The sequence below is a fragment of the Carassius auratus genome, chromosome 45 (genome assembly GCF_003368295.1).
Source record: "Carassius auratus strain Wakin chromosome 45, ASM336829v1, whole genome shotgun sequence".
NCBI lineage: Eukaryota > Metazoa > Chordata > Actinopteri > Cypriniformes > Cyprinidae > Carassius > Carassius auratus.
This window is the reverse complement of record NC_039287.1, coordinates 10,121,125-10,140,949: the sequence shown is the minus strand read 5'-3', so window position 1 is coordinate 10,140,949 and position 19,825 is coordinate 10,121,125. Positions and strand designations below refer to the sequence as shown.

The following is a 19,825-nucleotide window of genomic DNA, read 5'->3' as shown; positions in this document are numbered from 1 at the left end:
TGTGAGTCTGCCGATTAGCACGTCAGGAAGCAGCAGTCAGATCAACGATTATAATGCGATCACCGTGTCGGAGGACAAGGTTCGGAGGGCACTAAAGCGAGTGAATGGCATTTCTGGCCGTGTTCTGCGGTCCTGCACTGATCAGCTCGCTGGTTTGTTTACATCCATTTTTAATGAAAGTGTAGTCTCTTGCTACATCAGTGGTTCCCACCTCATTCAAAAAATCGGTCATCATCCCTGTGCCTAAGTACAATAAACCCTCTTGTCTGAATGATTATCGTCCAGTTGCCCTCACATCAATACTCATGAAGGTCTTTGAGGGGCTGGTTAAAAACTTCATCTGCTCCTCCATACCAGACACTTTGGACCCTCTTCAGTTTGCCTATCGCCCAAACAGATCCACAGATGATGCCATTTCTCACATCCTGCACTCTTCTCTCACACACATTGACAGCAATAACAGGAACTATGTAAGGCTGCTATTTATTGACTATAGCTCAGCTTTTAATACTATAGTCCCCTTAAAGCTAGCTTCTAAACTCATAGACCTCGGCCTGAATTCTTTACTCTGCAACTGGATTCTTGATTTCCTCACCGGCAGACCTTAAGTGGTGAAACTAGGCCAGTACACCTTCAGCTCCATCACCCTGAATGTAGGAGCCCCGCAGGGCTGTGTCCTGAGTCCCCTGCTCTACTCTTTCTACACACATGACTGCGTGTCTTCGCACGGCTCCACATCTATTATCAAATTTGCTGATGATACTGTGGTTCTGGGCCTCATTCAATAATGAGACCGCATACTTGGATGAGGTAGAGAAATGAACATCATGGTGCCAGGACAACTGTCTCTCCCTGAATGTGAAAGAGCTGATTGTGGACTTCAGGAAGAGACAGCAGCAGCCCTATACTCCTCTTACGATCAGCGGGACCCCTGTGGAGAGGGAGGGACCAATGTGTCCCTGAGCAAGACACTTAACCCCTAGTTGCTCCAGAGGCGTGCGACCTCTGACATATATAGCAATTGTAAGTCGCTTTGGATAAAAGCGTCAGATAAATGTAAATGTTAAACAACACTCACACTCTTTTTGCTAATGTTGAGAGACTGACAACAAAGCAGTTGGGACAGAAGCCCACCAGGGCAGAGCAGAGGACCACCACAGTGGAATCGATGGCACAGGAGAGCAAGTCTGGTCAGGTCTGACTGAAACAGAGAACATAAACAGATTAATGGTGGCCTCCATGGCCGTGATGAGGTAATTAGAGAATTCCCGTGACAGGGTAAGGCGAGAGTTTATAGATGGTAGGATGAGCCGTGACATAGACGGCCCCCATGGCCGTGACAGGGCAGGCTGAGAGTTCATGGATGGCCTCAGTGGCCCTGACAGGGCAGGCAATGAGTTCATAGACGGCCTCCATGGCCTTGACAGGACAGGCAGTGAGTTCAGGGACAGCCTCCGTGGCCGTGACAGGATAGACCGTGAGTTCGTGGATGGCCTCCATAGCTGTGACAAGACAAGACGAGAGTTCATGGATGGATACAACTGACATCTCCAAAGGTTCTGCAGCAGGTGCCGCCACCTCTGAAGGGACCACAGCAATAACAGTCTTCTTGACAGCAACACAACAGGCTGAGAGAACATTGCTGGGTGCAACAGATAGGATGAGACGAGACTCTCGAAATTCAGCTGAGATGTGGCAAGGCTCTGGAAATTCAGCTGAGACGTGGCGAGGCTCTGGAAGTTCAGCTGAGACGTGACGAGGCTATGGAAGTTCAGCTGAGATGTGATGAGACTCTGGAAGTTCAGCTGAGACGTGACCAGGCTCTGGAAGTTCAGCTGAGACATGACGAGGCTCTGGATGATCAGCTGAGACGTGATGAGACTCTGGAAGTTCAGCTGAGACGTGACCAGGCTCTGGAAGTTCAGCTGAGACATGACGAGGCTCTGGATGATCAGCTGAGACGTGACGAGGCTCTGCCAGATCAGCTGAGGCGTGATGAGGCTCTGGAAGTTCAATAGTGACTTGACTTGATTTGTGAAGATCAACAGGGACTTGACCTGACTCTGAAAGGTCAGGGGTGACTTGACCTGACTCTGGAGGATCAACGGGGACCTGTCTTGACTCTGGAATGTCAGCTGTGGCTGCCATCTTGTGCAGTGGTGCTGGGCTGGCGCCCAACTTGTGCAGTGGTGCTGTGCTGGCGGTCATCTTGTGGAGTGGCGTTGGGCTGGCGGCCATCTTGTACAGAGACTCTGGTGGTTCAAGCTCCGCTTGACACTGTTGCCTCCCCCCCAAAAAAAGTTATTTTGGGTTTCAATGCTGTCCTCTACCTCTCCCAAAGTGAACAGAGAGTCACATAACATCAGTGCATAGTACATGATGTCCCTAAGACTGCCATTAAACTCCCCTCTGGGTAACCATGACTTAATTGGGTCATTGAGTCCAAAACGGAACAAGTCCTTAAACTAAACTTTATCATAGTACGGTACTTGAAATGATATCTCACAGAACTGTTGAACATACTGTACTCCTGAGTAGACAGGCCTCCTTGGCGAAGGTGTAATAGCTAATCCACTGGTTCAATGATAAAGCTGGATAGTTTACACACTGACCTAGAAGTGGGAACAGACATCTTGGTTAACAAGAGGATACCAGGCTGCTGGATCCTGGTTTGGCGAAGTCTTCTGTAACGTGGAGTCAGAGATGGTCGGATCCATATGCAGTAGTTAATTATAGAGTGGTCAAACAGGCAGTAATCCAACAACAGTGTTGAGTGTGTAAAGGGATATCCAAAAATCTGTAAAAAGTACCAGGCAGAGGTCGGGGCAGGAGGCAGAGAATCAAAGGCGGTATACACAATCCAAAGTCAAACACAGAAGGAACACTAGGATATCGTTCGGAAATGCCAGGCAGAACTAAACAAGACTTCGCATTCATTGAGAGTCTAAACACAGTATATATAGGAGAGTGGTAATGAGGAACACCTGGTGGTGATTAGCCCTAAGCACGGGATTATGGGAAATGGAGTTGGGAATGGAAATACAAGATGCCAGATTCCAGAGTGGAGTGCCCTCTACTGGAGTTCATGGGCACTCCAGCTGATGATCGTGACAATATCAGTGCTGGTATTACTAGATCTCAGTGCTGCGCTTGATCAGTTGATAAAAACATATTTCTACAGAGACTGGAAAACTGGGTCAGGCTTTCTGGGATGGTACTCATATGGTTCAGATCATACTTAGAAGGGAGATGTTATTATTATGTTATGTGAGTAAAGGAAAGCATAAGTCCATGACATGCAGATTCCCACAAGGCTCAATTCTTGCACCGCTCTTGTTTAGCCTTTGTATGCTCCCACTAAGTCAAATAATGCCAGTGCATTGATTAAAGGGGGGGGGGGGGGGGTGAAATGCTCGTTTTCACTCAATATCCTGTTAATCTTGAGTACTTATAGAGTAGTACTGCATCCTTCATAAATTTCAAAAAGTCTTTAGTTTTATTATATTCATAAGAGAAAGATAGTCTGTACCGACTTTTCCCGGAAAAACACGACCGGCTGGAGGCGTGACATGTGGGCGGAGCTAAAGAATCACGAGCGCGAGTAGGCTTTTGCGTTGAGAGCGTCTGGAAGCTGTGACACAGATCCAGAGGCTGAAATTTAACAAGAGCAGCATCAGCAACGACGTCTCTTTGTGGTATGTACAAAAACTGTATATATTTGCTTAGCGGTTTTGGAAAATGACTAAGTTCCACTTTATGTCGTCTTTTTTTTTTTTTAAGCTGTACATGTGGAAAGTGCAGTGTGATGACAACATCGCATGTTGTTTACTTGATGTGCTTACACGCGGAAAGCTAAGTTAACAACACAGAGATATTTGAAGCAGTTTTACTCACTGCCTGCGGTTCCAACACACGATCGTGACCCTTTTTCGTTGGGACTGCATGATCCTTAAGAAATAAACGATGTGCAAATCAAGCGTCAAACTGGGTCTTGTTTGTAAAACAAGCATCTTCGAAATGCAGGGGAACAAACACAAACACTTGCACAACTCCGTTGATGCTCTGTAAAAATAAACTCCATCCACTGGTGCACATCTAAGGACCCCTCTGTCAAGCTCCTGAAGTTTGCAGATGACACCACACTCATCGGCCTCATTCAGGACGGTGACGAGTCTGCTTACAGACAGGAGGTAAAAGAGCTGGCTGTCTGGTGCAGTCTCAACAACCTGGAGCTTAACACCCTCAAAACAGTGGAGATGATCGAGGACTTCAGGAGAAACCCCCCTGCACTCCCCCCACTCACCATCATGAACAGCACTGTGACTGCAGTGGAGTCATTCAGGTTCCTGGGAACCACCATCTCTCAGGACCTGAAGTGGGACATTCACATTGACTCCATCGTAAAAAAGGCCCAGCAGAGGTTGTACTTTCTCCGCCAGCTGAGGAAGTTTAACCTGCCACAGGAGCTGCTGAAACAGTTCTACTCCACCATCATTGAATAAATCCTCTGCACTTCAGTAACTGTCTGGTTCAGCTCAGCTTCTAAATCTGACCTCAGAAGACTACAGAGAGTAGTCCGGACTGCTGAGCGAATCATCGGTTCAACTCTCCCTTCTATTCAAGAACTGTACTTATCCAGAGTGAGAAAAAGGGCTGTCAAAATCACTCTGGACCCCTCACATCCAGCACACTCCCTCTTTGAACTGTTGCCATCTGGGCGACGCTACAGAGCACTGAGCACTAGAACGACCAGACACAGGACCAGTTTCTTCCCTCAGGCAATCCATCTTATGAACAGCTGACAATAATGGCGAACACACTACACTTTATATTTATATACACACACACTTTATTCATCTAACACACATACTTAGTATACACTTAAAATTGCACACAATATATATGTACATACATAACTTCACTTTGTAATATACCTGCCTACAATTGTCATTTGTATATTGTCATTCACTGTCTACATATTTGTATTTTTATTCTTTTATTATGTGTTTTATGTTCTGTCGCTGTCATTCTGTTGTACTGCGGAGCTTCTGTCACGAAAACAAATTCCTCGTATGTGTAAACATACCTGGCAATAAAGCTCATTCTGATTCTGATTCTGATTCTGATTAATGCTGTTTTTTTTTTGGTAATCTGTGCAGGGTTGTCTTGCCCTGGCAACCAAAAACACACTTCTGTGACATTTCGCGACGCTCTCGCTCTGATCAGTGAATACTCTCAGTGCTCTGCTATACGGGAGCGCGCGCTCTTCCGGCAGAAGTGTCCTTAGGACCCATATAAGGAAATTCCGCTCCATCTAACGTCACACAGAGCCAAACTCGAAAAAAAAACTTTCCGAAACTTGTGACAAACCGGAAGGAGTATTTTTGGAACAAAAATACTCCTTCAAACGTACAAATTAATTTTTGAAACTTTGTCCATGTTTAGCATGGGAGTCCAACTCTTTAACAGTGTAAAAAACTCAGTATGCATGAAATAGCATTTCACCCCCCCCCCTTTAAAATAACAGTTGAATGTGCCAGAACTTTCTTTAAATGTTCCAGAACTTTCTTCAGTTAAACAAAGAAAAACTGAAGTCATTGCATTTGGAAACAAAGATGAAGTTTTTAAGGTGAATGCATGAAATGACTTTAGAGGTCTAACAACTAAAAATCAACTCAGGAATCTTGGTGTGATTCTGGAGACAGACCTTCAGCTGGTTCTGAATCTGGTTTTAGTTATTATGCTGCCCGCAGTTGGAATCAGCTTCCAGAAGAAATTAGATGTGATATAACATTAGCCCTTTTAAATCTGGACTCAAAACGCATCTGTTTAGCAGTGCATTTATTGAATGAGCACTATGCAATGGCCGAACTGATTGCACTGTATTTTATGCAACATTTTCTATTTTTAATTGTCTTAAATTCATTCAAGTTTTTAAATTCCTTGTATTATATTTGGGATTATTTTGATGATTATTTTATTTTATTTTATGTAAAGCACTTTAAATTACCATTGTGTACAAAATGTGTTATATAAATAAACTTGCCCTGCCTTACCTATATCTACAGGGATTGAAATTCGATACAAATCTGAGGGAACTGATTGCGAATGTGTGCGCACAGGTTATGAACTCTTGTCATAATGATTTTTTTTTTCTCCTGTATGACAAATGGTGCAAAAGTGATTTGTGCATCTGTAAAGGCAACGATGGGAATATTATAATTTTGTATAATGCATTGTACATTCATTATAATTGCTTAAGAATACCCTTATAATGTATTATAAATATGGTCTTTATAGAAAGTGTTACCAAACATTCAACCCAGATTAAAGAATTTGTCCCAACTGTCTTTGTAGATTATTAAATACACTTTATAATGTAATCTGAATGCACCTCCTACAAGGAAAGTGCAATTAGTTTTTTAATCCATCACAGATAATTAAAGCTCCATTCCTTACAATGCATTCATAGATCAAACAGTAGAGCAAAGTGTTACATTGATGAAATAATGGAGTTGATTCCCAGGGAATGGATTAAGATAAAAAATGCATATCTCTTTTAACTAGTTTACATTGTCTAATTTACCAGTTGATGTTATCGCCGTTATGATGGCAATCACAAGTAAAGGCTCAGACTGGAATGTACTGCAGATGACATAATCCAGACATCAAACTAGAAATAAAAAACAAAAGAAGTACTTGAAAAGTAGTCTACTGTTTGGATAACTTAACTCAATAAAATGTGTACCTTATTCTGCACAAGCTGCTTTGGATTAAACCATCTGGCAAATGCATGAATTTAAATGTAATGCAGAATTAGGTAACCCAAAATATGGGTGAGCCCTCATAATCAGCAAATCTGTTTTTACTTGGAGAAATATCCTGTAACAGACAGTCATGACAGGCTTTTATGGTTTATGGTCAGAAAAAAAAAAATACCATACAACAGATCATAAAAAATAATAATAATAATAATATTTGATAACCAATCCCGCTACATTAATATATTGCTCGTCCCGTTCTGTGGGTTAGTGAAGAGCAGCAGTTTGTGGCTAACTCGGCTAATATAGTTGTTTATATCTCGACTAATATAGTAGTTGATGGCAGCTTCACCTGTTGTTAGCACCGCTACGATGACAATCACAAGAAAAATTACACCTCCGTTGCAGATGACATGATAGATGACCACAACCTGAAAAAAAAAATTAAAATCTCATTAAGAATTTGTCCGTGACTTCACATTTTTTATGCAGGTGTGTGAATGTGTTTTGCACCATATTCACTGCAGCAATATAGCAAAACATGTCAGCGTACAAGTTTCTTGATTTGATTTGAGACTCGTAGAATAGGATTTGTGCACCTGCAGTGGAGGATTCAAGAAGGTGTAACTATTGGTGTTGTGATTGTGGGAGAGGAAAAAAAAAATTTGCAACTTTTTTTCTGTGACTTCAAATTTACTTGTACACATGTGTGGCTATTCTCCACAACTCCAACTAAATTCACCAAATATACCTTCATAGCTTTCTCCCTGGAACATTCAGGGAAACCACAGGAATTCTTGACTCATGTTGCAGTAACATATGGTTGTCATTATGTTTTGAAACCTCCTTTTGTTTGTCTCCTTTACATTTCTGTTTCTCTAAATCATATTTTCGATGTAATATAGAAAACCAAAAAGAAAAGGAAATATGTTTGTGTGTGAGAGTTTGTGTTTTAAAGGGTTAGTTCATCGAAAAATCAAAATTTTGTCATTAATAACTCACCCTCATGTCGTTCCAAACCTGTGAGACCTCATTTTATCTTTGGAATAGAGTTTAAGATATTTTAGATTTAGTCCGAGAGCTCTCAGTCCCTCCATTGAAACTGTGTGTACGGTCTACTGTCCATGTCCAGAAAGGTAAGAAAAACATCATCAAAGTAGCCCATGTGACATCAGAGGGTCAGTAAAAAAAAATTGAAGTATCGAAAATACATTTTGGTCCAAAAATAGCAAAAAAAACTACGACTTTATTCAGCATTGTCTTCTCTTTCGTGTCTGTTGTGAGAGAGTTCAAAACAAAGCAGTTTGTGATATCCGGTTCGCGAACTAATCATTCAATGTAATGATCTTTTTGAACCAGATCATCAAATCAAACTGAATTGTTTTAAACGGTTCGCGTCTCCAATATGCATTAATCCACAAATTACTTAAGCTGTTAACTTTTTTAATGTGGCTGACACTCCCTCCATGTTAAAATAAACCAATATCCTGGAGTAATTAATTTACTCAAACAGTACACTGACTGAACTGCTGTGAAGAGAGAACTGAAGATGAACACCGAGCCGAGCCAGATAATGAACAAAAGACTGACTCATTCTCGAGTGTTCCGAAGATAAAATGAGGTCTCACGGGTTTGGAACGACATGAGTTATTAATGACATAATTTCAATTTTTCGATGAACTAACCCTTTAATTACAGTTCCCAAACCTCCACATTAAGTCTGCTTAATTAAAATTACAATTAAAGGTCATTTTATATGCTTGTTTTAAGGTTTATTGGCTAAAATGGTTTGGAAAATGTAAAACATTTATGTGCTTGACATGCTGCCAATAACATACAGTAGTCTGGTACTATTGTTTTAGACACAATATGATATTGAGTCCAAGACAAAGTATAGACCTAATCAATCTTTTATCTTTACAGTATTGTCTTTGTAATAGCATAATGAATTTTGGGAATGCAGAATGTAAGAGCTGGGAAGAAGCACTGCAAATGTACAGATCAAAATCTTTAGAGAATAAAAAATTGAGATGTCTAAATCAGGCACCATTCTCTTATCTCTATGGATCCAGAGAAGAATGGCTCTGTCAAATACTGCCCAAATTTTCAGAGATTCTGAAACTGCAGCATTCTGGGAGTTTGCAACATGGTAAGAAACTGTCATAACATTAGTTGAGCTTGTTAGATATAAGCTGGCAAGATGCAGTGGTTTAAGCTAAGAGCCAGACACTAGGCCACAACCAAAACCATGATATTTCACTCTTTGACATGACTGACCAGAGTGGTAATTTTGTATGATTTTCATATATATTAGACTTAGGCTACGTTTAGTGTTTTTCTTTTAAAATGCACAACTTTTGCTATGGTTATATCTGTTGTTTACAGGCATAACCCTTTGAAAAAGCTGTTAGCATTTTCAACCCAAACAGAGACTTCTAAAAATTCCACAGACCCAATTTTAGTCAGAAAACTCTGGGGTTGTGTTTCAGTGTAAATTGACCAGAACTGAGACTTTTGAAAACAAAAGCTGCCAAACCTTCCCTCTGCATAATCTTGATGACCGTGTAAACAATAGCATCGTGCTCATCGTAGTACCTACATGAATGTTCATGTGACATGCATTTACAGTTTTTTTTTTTTTTTTTTATGGCTTCATGTACATAACAAAACAGGGAACATGCATTTACAGTTGTGTAGTGTGGAGTAAAAACATGTTATTAAATGAGGTATTTTTACATGCTTTTAGATGGAACAGCATTTACTAAAAAGAACCGTAGTTCACTGACAAGCTACACAAACAGCTTTCATAATTATCTTTGATATCAGAATTGCGTGATTATATCATAAATTACATTTGAAAGAAAACAATGATTTTAAATTATATGACACAGTATTACTATTTCTAAAGTTTTATTGAGCAAAGAAATGTGTACGAGAATTTTTTCATAAACATTTTACAAATCCTACGAATCCAAAACTTCTTTTTTCGCCTAGAATTGTGCTCAAGCTCCTCATTTCACTGTGTAATTGAAGCCGAATCTTTTTTTCTTGGTTATCTCCGGGCTAAAGGAAATTAATGCATATACTTATACATACATAATGTGAAGCTAATAATGACTCTTTCATACAAATAGCAGGGTCTCCGACAGAGAGCTATTGTATTTTAAAAATATATCTAAATAAAAACACCTAAACAAAACCTCATTTCTCTGATTGTGACATGTATTATGTCAATACATCATCTTGGTGGGTGTGCTCAATAAGTTCTGAGTCAGTGTTGTCTCTTCTTTCCTGTCCCCATCAGCCCTTAATTACCAGCGTCATCAGCCTTTATCACAATCTTCCATTTCAGTTGTTCTAAACATTGTCTAGCCTGTTTACTGTGACTCAACACAGCCTCACTCAACACTGACTGTATCACTGAAGGGAATCTTTGTTTAATTATAAATGGGAAGTGTGAGCTTTGAGTACGTGATGTGGACTGGCTTTAAATATTGAAATAAGACAACTGGAAGTATGGGAAATGCAATGCAATTGCCAATGGGAAAACTAAAAACTAATTGTATATTGTTAAAACTATTTTAAGCTATTAATACCCAATATTATGTTTTTTTGTATATGAAACTTATATTTGATCATATTTAAAGTGGCTGCCTTTATATAGTATTGAAGGATTTCTGATGCTGAGCTCTTGTTTGATGTGTTTCCTTCATGTTTGATTTACTCATTAAGAAATAATTTAAATTAGCTTTGTGAAGAAACTCACAATATACATTTGTCTATACAGCTCGTTTAAAGATGTTTGTTTTTAAGATCATTAGAAACTTCGTCCAGACTTTTATATTTATACAAGAAATAAATAATACGTTAAAGCTATGTTTATAAAACATTGTAAAATATGTCCACTAATCCAGCTGATATGCTTCATGGAAATGCCTGTTTGTCCTTTTTGTGTTTTGGAGAGAATTAATAAACTTAGTGTCTGTGGTGTTTTACTGATCTGCATATTAATGATTCCCTAGAAAAGCAGGTGGAAACACAAAAGGGGAAACTCAGTTTAAATGTCAGTTTAAATGTTAAATTTTTTCCGATGCCATCTGAATATAAAACATCCTTCATTCAGAGTAGGCACTGTACTTTTCTTCGGACTTTCGGGGGAGAGACTTTCACAGTGAGGGATGGGGTAAAGAGTTCACTGACTGTTTTAGTCAGATCGTTACAATTTAGCATTTGTTACACTGCCATCTGCAGTAGATCTGATGAGCTGCTAATTTCCAGATTAGCATTAGTGGATCCAGCATGACTGATTTATGTAAATATCACCGAAACTACAGTGAGTTTCAGAGAGCGGTCTACACGGTGATTAATTTCCTTACCTGTTTGACAAAAAAAAAAGAAGAAAAAAAGAGCAACTTAGTCGTCACTTTCCGCTTTGTGTTTGCCGTAACAGTTAACACTTTTTTTTTGTCTTTGTAGATCTTTCTGTCTAGGTTCCTACCTACTTATGGTTATTCGACCGTACATGTAGCTACTGACTCTCTTCTTATAAACAAACTACAATTATTTTGCTTGGTTTTTTAACATCTCATCCATCGCAACAGATTCACCAAAAAGGCGGCAACCGAGGACCCTCTCTGACGTAAGCACCGCGGGTCACGTCTTTCAACATGGAGAAATAATTATATTTAAATACAAATATAGACATTTTTCTTCTGATGTGGGTGGACATCATTAAGTCTTTTTACAAAAACATGATGTGTAAATGTTAAATTAAATTAACACCAAAATACTGAATGCACCTTGACCTCGACTATGATTTACTGTTTCGAAGCGTTTTAAACACCACACTGGTGACACCTGCTGGTCGAAGTAGTGTACAGCAACACGATACAACAGTGAAACGTTTTCAATAAAATCAGCAAAATCAATAAATACCATTAATGCTCATTAATGCTTACCTGACAGCACTACGGAGACGTCTATTTAACGTCTGCATTTACACCTACAGTGTTGGTTCATTTGCAATACGTCTATAGGACATTTCCTATCAGATGTCAAATATAAGTTATGTCTTTAAGATGTTTATGGTTTAGAATGTATGTAAAACTGAAATTTTAAAGACGTTTATCAGTTATCAAGTTTTTTTTGTTTTCTTTCAAAGATCCCATAGGTTCTGCTCTCCACTGCCACTACCAAAAGCAATAGTCTGGGATCCAAATGGGTAGACTTTTGTAATGGCAATGTGAGCAAAATATGGAAAAACTCCATGTAAAAACATAACTCTGAGTGATGCATGGAGAAGCAGTTGCTTTTTAGCAGAAGAGCAACACAACAGCGATGAATGCAAATCTCCTATATTTCAGCCAGCCAGAGATCTGTAATCGGGGCAACGTTCATTTCATCAGCAGGGATAAGCACACAAGGGAAAAACTATGAATAGCAAGAAAATGGTTGTTATTCTGGAACACCTCTGCCAGAGCACTGACTTCAATCCAATCGGGAAATCTGTAATAAGACCTGAAGAATTCCCACAGATGTTCTCAACCTGTTTTGGCAGAGGTAGAGCAAAAATTCCCTGGAGAATGTGCAAGTAAATCACAAACAGAACCAAGTAAAGAAACAGTGTCTCTTATAGAAGACTTACATTTTAATATTTAATGCTATTAAAGAAAGGAATTCAATGTGGTCAAACATTAATAGTTAAATGTATATGATACCTATAAAGTCCATCTTATGTTTACCTGTTTGGTTTTTAAAATTAAGGGGGTGTTTTTTTTTTTTACAGAACTCTTATATAACTATTTTTTTTAATAACCAAACATATTTAATGCCCCTAATTGGTAAATTGTGTCACTTTTGACACTGTCATGAGATTAAAGTATAGTCCATCCAATAAATGAAATTAATTCATCCTTTACTCACCCTCATGTCATTCCAAATGACTTTCTTCGTTGGAAGACAAAATAAGACATTTGGAAGAATGTTGATAATTAAATGGCTTGCGCTTCCTTTTTACATTTGTATGGACACGAAATACAATGTAAGTCAATGGGTACCAAAAGTGTTATCAAAATCCTTCAAAACTTCTTTGTTTTGTCTTCTACACAAGAAAGAAAGTCATACATGTTTTGACTTTCTACAAGAGGATGAGTAATTGATGACAGGGTTTTAATTTTTGCGTAACTATCCCCTTTACGAGTCCCTGCATTTCAAATTCTTTATTCTTTCATTTCAGAACAAGTGGACTGAGTTGCAATGTTTTCTTTCTCTCTCTCTCTCTTGTTTTTGTTTTTTTATATTTTCTTTTGTACACGACAGAGTAAAGGATTTAGTCACAGTATTTTACAACAATAAACCCTCTGAACCTTGAAAATGCCACAGGTAATCCAGTGAACCCACACTGGCTGTCCAATGCATTCCTCTCTACTGGCCTACACCATGATGTGCACAGCCAGGTTCTTTTGTTCCAGAGGTTTGTAAACACATCCAGAGAATTCACTCTGTGTGGCATCCACTGTCCCAGGCTATATGTGGAATTTGTGATGCTTCCAAAAGAATAATATGTAAAAGGAGAGGCATTTTCATGACATGTTTGTGTATAGTTATATCTGTTGTGTATATGTTGAAATACTAAAACAATGCACATTTTAATCAAAATTATAATAAAAAAATAAAATTATAGGAAAGAAATGTTTTAATTAGATAAAAGAAATAAATGGCTGAAGCCAAAACACTGCAATCACCTATAATCTAATAAAGTTTTGATTTTATTCAATATATCAAGACAAACATGATGGGGACATATTCATCCATAACAGTAATGACCAAATCAGCATATCTGCCATTACCTATAAAACATTTAAAAAGTAATGTTATTGGCAACAAAAAGATACCTTTCCTAATCAGCAAGTAAAGTGTGATGCCAACTGTTCAATATGATTGATAGCAAAATTTGACAAATGAAATAGAATCCAGTGAGGCGAAGGGGCCAATCAAAACATCCATTTAGGACAGGGGGCGGGGCTAGTTTGTAGCTGAGTTAAGATTGGAAGTCACGAGGTCTTATGTGCTCATTGTGGTTTAGCATACGAGCAGAAGCGTGCGAGAGGTGAGTAGAACTTCGCGAAAACATACTGGCCTATCCATCAGGGAGTTCTTCTGAATAATATTTTTTTTAAAGTCACATTTGATAAATAAATTCGAACTGAGGCTTGAGGAGACACTGCGTGTTAGGTTTCTGGTAATGTTTCTATATGTTAGCTAACTTAGCTGACTAGCTTTTATACGTCAGTCCTGTTAGTTCACAACGGCATTATTATGCTTCGTTGTATAGTTTTGCTCAGGAATGCTGTTTTATTTCAGGTCCCCTGAGGGCATCGTGAGCTTTCTGTCCAGGGTTAATCACTCTGCTCCGCAAGGTGTAACCCAGTCCGACCCCTAACCTGCGTTTCGAACTAAACCGACCACTGAAACCAGTAGTTCACTTCTTCCCAGGGCGACCAGCGGTGTGTTTATGTCTTTGTTTTGCGAAAACGGTGAGTACCTGGACGACAGGAGCTACGGATGGGAAAGGTACGTTGATCTCTGTGATTTCTACTGTATTTTTGTGTCTCGTGTGTCTGCTCACATACTCTCGCGATAGTTGGCTCGGTTAATCGGATGTACGAGTTCGCGTCAGTCTTATGTGTTGCATGCTGCACCGAATAAAATGGCGTCCTCTCATGTTGTGACGCACTCTGCAGCATGGGCTTGCTCAACAGAGCTCTGTTTGGGGTTTCATCCCATCAGCATGCAAGTAAATGCTGCTCCCGAATGCCTGGGTCTGACTATGCCATTGTTTTCTATAATTAATAGCAAGTTGAGTTGTGTGCAAACAGCACATTGACGTGCAGACCCCAATATCACAATGACAGGTGGTCCTAGTAGATAACTAGCCAGGCTTATTGAGAATGGGTGCACCACACCTCGATTTATATGTCTGCTATGGTTGATACTAGGCTGGAAATGATGCCATACTCTCTGTGTTCTGCTCTTAATCCTCATTCCTCATGTCCTTTTTGCAGTGCTATAGTGCAGTTGCCGGAACCTGTTTGGGGGGAACTTAGTCAACGAGCCCGAAGCCTGGAGCCTCACTGGCTGTGCCCTTTTCATGTCAGAGACAAAGTACTTTTGCAGTCGTTTATGTCATCCCCTCCTCTTCAAACAGAAGATACTAATAATTACCAATTCAAAATCTTCTCGTCTTGCTGATAAACCATACGGGAAGCCAAAATGTCTGTCAATGTCAATCGCAGCGTGTTAGACCAGTTCTACCGCTATAAAATGCCCCGAATCATTGCTAAGGTGGGTGTTTAACCTCTATGGCTGGGGGTTAATATTTAATTCTTGTTAATGTTAATATAGAAAAAAAATATATATATATATATAAGGGGGTGGTATATATGTAAATGTATGAATATTTACCATTAACCACCTATATATGTAAAAGAAAAAAAATTAGATGCAACCTAAACCATGTTTGTTTTTCACAGGTGGAAGGCAAGGGGAATGGAATAAAGACCGTAATAGTCAACATGGTTGATGTTGCCAAGGCTCTTAATAGGCCTCCGACATGTGAGTAGTGCTTTTTAAAGCTAAGTCGCTTCAATTTTCTTAAATATTGATTTTTCCCATTTGACATGTTGTAACTTCTGTTTAGATCCCACCAAATTCTTTGGTTGTGAGTTGGGTGCCCAAACCCAGTTTGATGCCAAGAATGACCGCTACATTGTCAATGGATCTCATGAGGCAAACAAACTGCAAGACATGCTAGATGGATTCATTCGCAAGTTTGTGCTGTGTCCTGAGTGTGACAATCCTGAAACTGATTTGGTAAATGCATCCTCCATTTCCATTTTGCCATATACACTTGCATAGAAAGGTCTTTGTTGAAGTGAGACTACTGATGAACCAGTGCATGTTGAACTGGGTGCCCTTTATATTTGAATGCATGTTGCCGAGTATTCAGGTCTCTATGGGGTCATGCATGTAGCTTCTATGTGTTAAGATTGTTTTGCAGGTGTACAGAGGAAATAAGCTGTGTCAATAGCCGTATACAAGCCACCTTCAGTTTTTCATTGTTACATTCAGTCTCGTTTTCAGTTTCCAAACTCAAGATAAGGAGGGTCTTATCATAATGGCATTGTTAACCCAAAAATTAAAGTTCTGTCATTTACTCACGTCATTCCAAACCCACAAGACATTCGTTCAAATAGCACATGCGTGTATCTGTCAGATCACCTGACCGCAAGCTGGATCAAACTATGCTTATGAGTTTGATGGAAGTGCTTAATATATATCATGTCTCATGCAAAGACCGCTCACTCTGTGTCCTTGTTGTTTTTCAATTTGCACTTACAACTTCAAACTACTGTTGACAAACTGTATTTACTTATCCTAAATAATTTTTGAAAATACAAAAATGCCTTATAAAGTCAATATACCTCCCAGGCCTATTTAAAGAACATCATATATGGATCACTTATGATAAACAGACGCTCAAACATACCTGATTTATCCACGAGAACCAATGAGGTTTGTTCTTGCGTCACACAAGTATGGTTAAGCATGGACTTTCAGTGGAAGGACAGAAGTTTCATTAAAAGTGTCTTGTTTCGAGAGATGAAAAGCCTTGGTCTTTTACCCCTGCTGATTTTCCTCTGCAATGCAGTACTGAGGACTTCCTGAGATTTTTGCATGGTCTCAGCTGGCCTGGTTTCTGTTTCATGCTGCAGTCAGCCTTATATCCTCTCTGTAGGGTCATAGGACATACTGTAACACACAGGCCTGCACCTGTATACAGGGCAAAGGATACATTTTTCCAGCAACAAAATGATTTCTGCAGGTGTCATGTACACAAAGCTTCACAGATTTGCAGCTGAATTTGTTGCACCACCTGTTTATAGTTTAAAACACTGACTTCAAATGTTCTCCTCACTGTAGCACATTAATCCCAAGAAGCAGACCATTGGAAACTCCTGCAAGGCTTGTGGTTACCGAGGCATGTTGGACACCAGACACAAACTCTGCACCTTCATTCTCAAAAAACCCACCAGGTAATTTCATTACTTTGGCTTTAAAACTAAAGGATGGCCTGGGTAATTTGTTACCACAATCTATTTTAGGCTTAGTATGTGATTGTAACGGTGGTTAAAAACTCAGATTTTCTGACCCGTGTCATGTTGATTTGATGTTCATGAACTCTCCTGTCCTGTTGGGGTAGAGACTGACAGTGGATCTGTGAAAAAAGAAAAGGAAAAGAAGAACCGAAAGAAGGACAAAGAGAATGGCTCAAGTGGTGGAGAGGCTGGAAACCACGATGACATCGATGCCCCTGATGTTGTGGTGAGTGCTGCTTTTACGTAATCTCCTGAAAAAACACTTTCAGACTAGACCGCGTAAGGGATGAGAAATACTGGTGTTGATGTGATCTAATGATAGGAGGATGATGATGATGGAGACTGGGCTGAGGAGACCACAGAGGAGGCCCAGCGTCGCAGGATGGAGGAGATCAGCGAGCATGCCAAGGGTCTCACGCTCACTGAGGACTTGGAAAAATCACTGGAGGAGAGGGTCAACATATTTTACAACTTTGTGAAGGTGTTTATCCTAATATTATACTGAAAATTTGGGAATAATTGCTCTAGACCGTTCTTATCCAGCACTGTTCTGTGTTTCTGCTCTTCAGGAAAAGAAGGACAGTGGCACGATTGACTCTGCAGATAAAGAGATCTTGGCGGAGGCTGAAAGGCTGGATGTGAAGGCCATGGGTCCTCTGATCCTGAGCGAGCTGCTCTTTGATGAGAACATCCGTGAACAGATCAAGAAGTACAAGCGTCACTTCCTCAGGGTATGTCCTCATAGTTCATAGCCTCATCATTTAAAACAGTGGTTCTCAACCTTTTTGATTGAATACTGTTTCAGTAGGACAACAATATTTGAATCAAAGTTTTAACGGCTGAATGTATTTTCATGGTTCCCACTCTGTTTGTCCAACGAGCTCACATTCCTTTTTTTCAGTCATTTGGAACTTACAATTTAATGTATTTTAAAATAAAAAAAAAAAAAAAAAAATTTGACCCGTGTCATACTAGAAAAATTTGTATTCATTATAAATGTTGTTTCCAGAAATGGAAATCATACTCCTAAAATTAGGCTATATCATACATCCATGTTTCCCAAGATAAACCGGTATTTTCTGGTTTGCTGAGGATGTGAATTGAAATGTATCCACTTATTTTTATTTATATATCTTTTTTTTCTTTTTTTAAGCCTATATCAGTGCTTAGTTGCTTATTTTAATTGGAGGCCCCTTGATTTAGAGTGTGACTTGAAACTGTAACTCTGACAGCTTGAATTCTTCTGTTTTTTTTTTTTTGTTGTTTTTTTTATTATATATTTTTTTTCCTTGGTTCATCAAACCTCTTGGACTTAAAATATTTACTTGAAGTACCCCGAGATTTTGTTAATATTTCAGTTATTTAACAAATTCATGCTATGATTTTAATATTATAGTAGTAGGATTTGAACCCTTTTAGTCTTCCTGTGTGTACAAACCTTATTCCTTTAGTTAAACTGCACTAATGGTGCTTTTACAAATAACACTTTCATACTGGCTTGTTTATGCACTATATTAAGTGTAAGAAGTTTACATTGTCTGCCCACAGTTCTGCCACAACAATAAGAAAGCCCAGAAATATCTTCTGGGTGGCTTTGAGTGCCTGGTGAAGCTGCATCAGACTCAGCTCTTACCCAGAGTCCCCATCATACTCAAAGACCTGTACGATGCAGATATGCTGGAGGAAGATGTCATACTTGCATGGGCTGAAAAGGTAACCTGCCAACACACCGCCTCTAGACTTAACCTTCTAGAATCTCAGATGAAACTATGTAGGTCAAAGCCAAAAAAAATCTTATGATTTAAGTAGTTTAGATGCATGAATCCAATTCTGATCTCTGGCAGGTCTCTGAAAAAACATAGGTGGAAGGATGATGTGGTCAGTTACCTGTTGCTAGACAACCCTTGTTATTTTAGCCTGAGTGTCTGATGGGGTTGTAATATAGTAACGTCTGTGACCTGTATGCGGCTGGAGAGCCCAGGGTCAGATGGCAGCAAGCATACTTGAATAGTGTCGTATTCTCGAGTTTAGGCTTGTGATGTTTCTGTCATAGGTTTCTAAGAAGTATGTCTCCAAAGAGTTGGCTAAAGAGATTCATGCCAAGGCAGAGCCCTTTGTTAAATGGCTCAAGGAGGCAGAGGAGGAGAGTGAGGGCAGCGAGGAAGAGGAAGATGAGGATGACAATGTTGAGGTAAAAAGCTGCATTACATTATTTACTTTGATCTTACGATAAATCCTGGTTATGAAACATAATAAAGTAGTTGTTAGATACTTGATAAGCGTTGTAAGACCGCACAGAATTTACTTTTATCTTGTTTTTCTCTAGGTGGTGTATTCCTCATCTGCCCGGGAGTTGAAAATGGAGACCACAAAACCCGTGAAGCCAGACCACGAGGAGGAGGACATTGATATTGATGCCATTTAAAGATGAAACCAAAAATCTTCAGTTGCCTCTTCACATACTGCTCAGCTTCTTTTTGTCAGACGCATGCCTTTCACCTCCTTTGGCCTTTTCTTCAGCTCTAGGCCTGGGTTAGCGCTCTGCTCAAAGCTTCTTATTTTAGTCTTTTCCTCACCAGGTCTATTGATGAATTGTTGCTGTTGTTTGTATGCATGAGTTTCTTAGATTATAGAGCATAAATTTACACAAGTTCCCCTTGTATTTTTGCAACTAATAAAGATTTGCCTGTGAATTCCAACGTTTGTCTGTATTGTTGATTTTGACACTGTTAATATTATAAAGGGTGTTCAAAAGTTTGAGTCTAAACGTCTATAATAGTACAAGTCAGCATCTTATGATTTCTGAAAGATCATGACACTGAAGTAATGATGCTGAAAATTCAGCTTTGCATCACAAGAATAAAGAGAAATGGGTTGTTGCCACTAATAAGAATTACACTAGGTAGA

The 19,825-nt window shown here is 39.3% G+C and overlaps 1 long non-coding RNA gene and 1 pseudogene across 3 annotated transcripts; one reads left to right on the top strand and one right to left on the bottom strand.

Moving 5' to 3' along the window:
- Positions 1-6,373: 6,373 nt before the first annotated feature.
- LOC113063231 (uncharacterized) lies at positions 6,374-16,736 on the bottom strand. Of its 3 annotated transcripts, XR_003278649.1 has the most exons (4): positions 11,138-11,346; positions 7,114-7,192; positions 6,749-6,882; positions 6,374-6,673 (listed from the first exon to the last, which is right to left on the bottom strand). It is a non-coding gene; the product is annotated as an uncharacterized LOC113063231 (long non-coding RNA). The 3 variants fall into 3 exon arrangements; XR_003278648.1 differs by lacking the exon at positions 11,138-11,346 and adding an exon at positions 16,309-16,736 and having other exon boundaries at positions 6,374-6,882; XR_003278647.1 differs by having other exon boundaries at positions 6,374-6,882.
- Positions 13,781-19,617, top strand: LOC113063229 (eukaryotic translation initiation factor 5-like; annotated as a pseudogene).
- The last annotated feature ends 208 nt before the right edge of the window (positions 19,618-19,825 follow it).